Source organism: Primulina huaijiensis, chromosome 2, assembly GCF_012295235.1.
Source record: "Primulina huaijiensis isolate GDHJ02 chromosome 2, ASM1229523v2, whole genome shotgun sequence".
Lineage (NCBI taxonomy): Eukaryota > Viridiplantae > Streptophyta > Magnoliopsida > Lamiales > Gesneriaceae > Primulina > Primulina huaijiensis.
The window spans coordinates 6,066,819-6,075,067 of record NC_133307.1 but is presented as its reverse complement, the minus strand read 5'-3'; positions in this window follow the sequence as shown (position 1 = coordinate 6,075,067).

Genomic DNA, 8,249 nt, shown 5'->3' with positions numbered 1-8,249 from the left:
ACACCTTGCTATTGTTGTTGTCTTGGCCAAGAATGGGAGCTTCTAATTCTCTAATATTTCGTTCTAGGGGAAGTGAAGAAGATGGTGAAGGCTTGTGGTCAAATAAGGTGTGCATGGGGGAGTAAATGATGCCAAGTTGGGGGGAAAAAACATTCATGTTGATTGGTTGGCATTTGTTTTCTTGTTGTTGAGAGTTAAATGGTGTTCATTGGAATTGTGTGGAGTGGAGATGACCGAGACTTGTCTTCTCAATTAGTGTAAGATTTTATTTAAGTTTTGCTAAGTAGAATCCTATGTTAGATAAGCTTGATTAAAAGTTAATTAAGCACAATCTAGATGAATTAAGAAGCCTATAATTAAATTGGTGATTAATTAATTAAAGTAGACTTAAATCCACTTGATTTCAACAAAATAAATTATTTCTTAGCTCGAAATAAATTTAGGAATATTTTTGGATCATAAAATTTATCTCCGATTTCCTATCTCCGGTCCGGTGCCGCGTATATATCTAAAAAGCTAAAATTTGAAATACGCGATTTAAAATCCTTAAAAATAACGTAAATGATTTAATTGCAATTAAATCAAAAATTTCTTAAAATAATAACCATTTAAAATTAAATAATAGAAATTATGCACATATATACACATATTGGTTGTTTCGGTACTACATCTAGTCTCCTCAAAATCACGCTCACCTACATCAAACACACCTAGTGAGTCTAAAAACTCAACACACCTGAACCGCGATAACAAAATACATATACATATAATGTAATAGTGAAAAGTACTTTAAACAAATTAACTTTCATGATCTTCAAAAAACATGAACATAAATATAAACATATTCATATCAAATCATGTGATATCATGTCGTCGTATACATATTCATTTTTTTAATGAATTCAGATCATTAGTTGTGACTTTCGTACCAGCTATTGGTCGATGGATCCATCTACGTATAGCCATGGTACCAGGCGGCGAGGACATCTGCGATACTCTCATCCATCAACTGAGCCTTGGCCTTACATGTTTCGTGTTTGTGTTCGTATTATTCACAATCGATTCACCTCTTTCAAAACATATCATCTTATTTATCACTTATAAAAATTAATGCATATACATACATTTTCTTGAAACCAAGCATGCACCGTATTTTCAACATTTTTCATAAAAATTTCATATTCATTCAAAATAAACGTTTAAATGCAAACATTCAGTTATCAGGGCACTTCCAGAAGTGCTAACTCGACCCAGTTGCAAAATGACCATTTTGTCCATGAAACCCTAATTTGACCATTTTACCCCTGGACCTTAAAAACATCAACTCGAATCCATCCAAACTTATCAAACTACCTTAAAGCACACTTATAATCATTTCTTAGACGTAAACTTAATCCCGTTTAATCAAGTTCCAAAATTCGTTATAAAACTTAGACCGGAGTCCCGGTTTTAACCCGAATCGACCTTAAACTTAACCAAACTTTTCCAAACATAAACCTTGACTTAATAACTCCTAACCATACCCCATACAACCCATTTCAAACCATTTAGAACCCTCGAAAGCCCCCTGAACCTTGCTGTAATTTTCTGCACCAAGAATAATCAAAACTCTAGTGCACCTTTGGCTCCAAATATTTGATCCTAGCTCAAGACCAAGCGGACCAGCCCCTAACCATCTATCCTGGGACCAAGACCAAACCCATGAGGGCCTCCTGGACTAACCCTAGCTAGCCATGCATGAGGACGTTTATGGTTCACTCGAAACAAGCCGAACGTACACCCCTATCGAACCCTACTTCTACGTCCATCCTAGGGTCGCAACCAGCTGTGCTTGAGACATCTTGGACCACGACTCAGACCTACCAGAGCCTGAACCCCGGCCTAGAACCATCCTGTGCACAGCCTTACCTTTACTTGTACCGACCGAACCCAAATAAGCCAAAAAGAAAACAAGAGAACCCTTTAGCCTTTCACATGAACCAGATCCAGATATGATCTAACTCCTAGATCACCTATAAAACTACTGCGAAACGTCCCCTATACATCGATCCTGGCAGCCCTTCAAACAGCACAAAAAAACGTGAGCCATAATAAAAAGTTTCGAAGGTATTTCATGCAAAAAAGATCATGTTAAACGCATCCATAACATTAGGTCTTTATTATATCATTTAAATTAAATCAAAATACATATTATGATGTGATCGATGAGAAAACAAAGGTTTAAGGCATGCCTTTGCGATTAAATGCTCGAAAAATCCAACAAACGGGGTGAGGGACGAACACCGGAAGGACGAGGCGAATTTTTCTATGAAAATCCTTGAAAAACCGAACCCAAACCCTGCTGTTGAATGTGTGTGAGATGGCTGCCAACAGGAGGAGAGTGGGGGCTAGGGTTGGCGTTTAGAATGATGAAGAATAAAAGGAAGAATGGTCTTAATTTGTTTAAAATATTAAAGTGTAGTGGTAGAGGCCCAAAATCCTAGTGAAACAAGCTCATTTTACCTAATAGCACGCACGTAAAATATTTCGTTTAAATACTTTTCACAAATATTACTCGAACCCTAAAAAAGTTCTCCATTTTGCAAAAAATCGACTACCTGTTTAAAATATTACTCGATGTGTAAAAATACCCTAAAAATACTCATTTTCGAAAATTCATAATAAATACATCATATATTAAATAAAAAAATAATTATTTAAATAAAATATTTTCCTTAACTGTCCCCGGTGTCCGTTCTTCGTTCGAGCATCGAATGCTGCTAAAAGCCCTATTTTATGCAATCAAGTAAACCATGCCATATAATCATAAAAATAATGTCATAATAATGTATTTAAAACATTTATTTAACTATTTTACTAATACCCTAGATGTGCATGCGGTCAGGTTACGTCGTTTGAATTTCTAGACCTTACATTAATATTTGTAAAAAATAAAGTTAATATTAAACCTCTATCATTTAAAAAACCACAACAAAAAATCCAAGTTAAAAACATCCACCATAATTTGAAAATCAAACATAATATAAAAAGTCTCAACTTACTAGTCACCCACATTAAGGCGTAAAATTAACGAAAATAGTTTTAAACGTGCATAATTAAATCGCTAGTGAACTACAAGGTCCTCGGGTTTGCACTGCCACTGGCCAGATCCTTCTCACTAGTCACCGTCTCCCATCTCCTGAACTACATCATTTAGATCGATCAAGTCTAGTAAGTTTAATGACTCAGCATGAATAAACCGTAAATAAGAAGTAATACGTAATAAAATTCATGCCATTTTAACATAGCTCGTACATAGCATAATATAAGCATAAATACGTATAACGCGACTTTCCTGAATAAAAATTTTCATAAAGTCATATATTCATACTCGTCATAGTAATCGTAATCGTAATCGTAATCATTTTCGTAGAGTTCTGTTCAATGCACTTTGGCCCATAACATAAATCATTTGATCAAACTAAACCATAGTACTGGGCCGACAGATATCACCACAGCCCTTGGACTGGATGTCCGCTCCCTAACATAACATAATTCCTCCGAAAAGGTTGGAGAGGTCCCTAAACACATCCTCCAACTTCCAAACCCTTAAAATAATTTGGCCACAAGACAAATCGCATACCTAAAAAATAATTATTTTACACGTCATACATACTTACGGATATCATGAATCTCGTTAAATCGTCATCGGACTTGCTGCCCTAACACACTAAAATTTATACCCAAAAAAACCCCTGAGGTGCATTTTGACACACACGCCTCCCGAATTAAATAGAACCACTTGGGATGTACCAATCGACTCGAAACTCGATCCATACATAAAATACATCCTAACCTAATACCCAAGGCCCTAGACCAGCCCTGAACCATGTCCGAATCCCGTACCATGCACAACAAACCATATAGACACAAGCTGCCCAAAAATTGATGCTATGCCACCCATGCGTTCCGTACGACTTCCTATAGATTCTAACTCGAACAAAGCCAAACCAAGCGCTATACTTGACCCTTAAACATAAATTACAGCCCTGGTCCAGCCCGTTCCAACCCATACCCACGCACAGCCCCTAAAACAACTAAAAACCGTGAACCCTAACTCGCAAACACACTCACGCGCGCTCAATTGTAACACACGGCTCCAAACCATACTGCCAACAGGACCCTAACCATCCCATATCAGGCTTACCTAGGGACCCTAAGACCCCACATAGATCATAGCCGTGCACCCAGATCCAGCCATCAACCAACCTGACGTCAAACCCGTGCACGACCCCTTTGGTGCGGCCATGCTCTTGTTTTAGTTTCCTACTGTAAAACAGCCCTTTGCACCATCATGAACCACCTAATGACATCTAAACATACCCAAAAACATCCCCATATGTAGCAGCAAGCCCTAGGTACTGCCCAACTAAGGCGACAATCAAAACTCAAAGAAAACGTAGAAGTTCAAGCGTATTTCGTATCGAAACGAGTTTTAATAACGTTCTAGCATACATATAATTAAACCGATGCATTTTCATGCATATTTTATATCAACATACAGTATATAACATGATCGATGCATAAATAAATGGTTTAGAAATTCCTTAGTGTTAAAACGCATGAAATATCGACAAATGAATGTTTGGGAAAACGGAGGCCGAACGAAGACGGATTGCAGGGTTTAATGGCTTGAAAAGTGACTAAATTTACCAAAGAATGTTGTGTGATAAACGCCCGAAGCTTGCTGATGGAAGAAAATAAAAAACAACCCCAGACCTCACCTTGAAAAGTTGGCCGAGAGTTGTGTGTGAGTTTAGTGTGTGTTTTTGGTGTGTGTGTGAAAGGATCGGTTAAGAAGTGAAAAGTGTTTAGAAGGGGGGTTGAATAAACAGTCACATATTATTTTCGTTTTTCATAAATTGAGTTCAGTTTAATGACAAACTGATACTCAGTATCTCGTCAGTCGATGACAATCAGTTTAACTGAGAAAACAGTTGCGGAAGTAAACTGAATGAAAGATAGAATAACTAAAATAAAAGGTAACTGAAATGAAAAGCACGCGATTTGTTTCTGGATGTTCGGAGAATGGAATAACTCCTACGTCACCCCTTCTATAACGAAGATAGGTTTTTTGCTAAAAGACTTTGATCGAATACCATGTTTGTACTGACCCACTTCAGTTTGGTCTTATCAATGCCAAAACTGAAACTCTTTGTTACAACAGGCTATTTCAGTCCGTGACTGATCTTCGCACCACTTAACAATATAACAAAGATTACAGTGTGCTAACAAGCTCAAAGAAGGTAGCCTTGAATGCTACATATAGAACTTAGTAAGAGTGAGCTTTTGATTTCAGCAGAGTAACAGCTTGAGTAAAATAGTTGTTACTGTATACTTGTTCTTCAGCTGCTCTCTTCGCCTATTTATAGGCTTCTCTTCCAACGGTAACTTGATATAATATTTGAATTTTATATCTGTTGATTGCCACGTCGATATTCTCCTGACAATCGTACACTGTAGACTCTGAAATGCGGCGTTCCACTACGAGTTGCAGTCTACTTTTACTGATGTCGGGTGAACGTCCTTTTCATTTGATGACGTGTATGGCTGAGCGATCTGCTGATAAATTGTAGCTGATAAGCTTGTGCTGAGTGAATCAACTGATCAGTTAGCTGAAATCCAGTTTGGTTCAACTGATCGGTTTACAACTAATCAGTCAGTTAACTCCGAAGGTTCAGTTCAGCTATATTCGGTTGCCTTTGATAACTCACGTGATACTTCAGTTAGGCAAGTTGTATAATACGAATACTTGATCAGTTAGTCCAATAGATAAATGGTTTGTCAAACAGCCGAAATTAAGTTTCCAACAATTTTCCCCTTTTTGGTGTTTGACAAAACTAAGCGAATAATAACTGATCAGTTAAGCTTATAGACGTCTTTCAAATCGATTGTAAATAAAATAATAACTGTCGTGTACAGATTCGTACAAAGAAAAAATGAAATAATCTGTACAAAATAAATCCATGTATAAATAAATCCGTCAACTGATTTGACTGTAGCTTAGGTCTCTATTCCTCTTTTTTGTCAAACGCCTCCATTCTGATAGATAATCTTTTAACATCAGTTGATAGAACTTGAACAGAAGTGGCTATGTCTGAGACTGCATTCAGCACAATGGTTTGCATCAAGTCTATCTTTCTGGAAACAGATGTCTCCACAAAGTCAACTCTATTTCTGATTGCATCTTGGGTTACAGAGAGACTTTCAGCTAAGCCTCTATTCTTTCGATATCTTCTATTGCAAGGGAAAGAGAGGTATGAGCGAGTTGAGTTGAATACCTCTGCATGTTCCAGTTTTTCTGTCCTATCTTCTATTTAACTTCAGTTTTTCTGAGTTGAATACCTCTGCATGTTCCAGTTTTAGAGTATGAGCGAGTTGAGTTCGCCAAATCTGGGAAACGACAATAAGTATTTTGTGCATATTATTCTGAATGTCTTGAATTTCTTCAAGAACTACTTCAAGATCACCAGACGACTGAGGAGGTAGATGTCCAGAAGTTGCAGGTTCTTGTTCTTTGGAGACTTGATCAAAGACCACCAAGGTCCTGTCAGATACAACTGTCTCGGCAATAGTTTGTTCTGGAACAACTGATTCAGTAACCTCTACTTGCGCTGGAGGTTGAGAAGAAGGATCCTTAGTAGAAACTGAACTGTCCTGATGAAGAGGTAAATCTGTGAGACCTTCAGTTGGAGGATCATCAACTGGTGCTTCTGCTTGAGAATCAGCTGAAATTTGGGCTGGCTCGTCAGTTGGGATATTTTGAAAATTGAGCAACTGAGCCTCCACATTTTCAGCTATTTCTTTATCTGTGGACTGAGCTAGCACATTAGTTGGATCATCCTGCTGAACGGGCTCTTCAGTTAAGATATGAGCCTCTATAATTGCTTGATCAGTCGAGTGATCAACTGATTCAGAAATGAGCTCCTCTGGTTGAGATTCCTGTACTACTGACTGAATAATTTCATCAATATTTGCAAGTGTTAAGTCAGCTTTTGAGTACATTGGAGGATCAGCAACAGAGGGTTCAGGCACATCCTGAGCTTGCTCTTTATTCGGTGATGAGGGTTCTTCCTCTTCTTCTGAAGACCCTCCATGAATAACTAATTTCTGATCTTGTTCCCAAAATCTTATCTGTACATGCAGGGAAGTAAGAGCTGAATCCAACTGAGTAAGCACAGCTCGATCATTGTAAGCTGTTGGATTCGTCGGAATGTAGTTTGCTTTCAACTTTTCAACTAGTTGAGCCAACTTCTTGGCTCTCATCAAATCAAAAAAATTATTTTTTCTTTCCAAAGCCTGCACAATAGTAGCAGCTTTGACTATCCTCAAAACGATGGCTTCCAACCTGATAAACTTCTTCAGCTGAGACTTCTTCTTCAATTGTTTGGCAAAAGTGTGTGTTCTGTATGTGATCCAAGCCTCATAAGTTTTCAGTTTGGATGCTGCAAAAGCATTGACCTGTTCCCAAATTAGGTCAATATGGGTCTGGATTGCATTTGTTGGCCTGGGCTCTTCAATCATCTCGCCCTTGCCTTTCTCATCAGTAAGAATGTGTGGAATGTTCATACCCGAACGAGTCGTTTCCACCAATTCTCGAATAGTGATCCCTTTAGGTCGAGCCTGAGCAAAGATGGTAGGGCGATTGACAGTTTGCAGAGAAGATACGGCCCTGGCTGACTCCTTTTCACCCGCTGAGGTGATGACCTTCTTGGATGGATCAGTTGATTGAGGCAACCGATCTCTTGCTGTAACTTCAGCTGGAATGGCTTTTAGAGAAATAGCTTGAATAGGCTGTTGAGCGTCTGAAGGTTTCAGCCTTTCAGTTTGAATAGCTTCCAGCGAAGCTATTGGCTTGGGTTTCTGAGTTCTGGGCTTTTTGGTAACTTTGGGAGCTGGTGTTTTCTCCGCTTCCGATTCACTGACAATCAGCTTCCTCTTGGAGGTCTTCAGCTGTGCCAGAGTTTTTGCCCTTTTCACAGACTTGGGAGCAGCCTGCTATGCTCCAATCTCTTTTTTGATCTTGACGAATTGATCAGGAGTAAGATCCAGTTTGGCTTTGGGCGGCGGAATATTCTTAGCATTAAAAACTTTGAATTTGAATGATCTTTCAGAATCATCAGCCACCAACCCTTTGATTTTCAGCAAATAGCTCAACTGAACAGCAAATCTTTTGGACTGTTTGGTGGATTGAAACATGTTTTTCAATA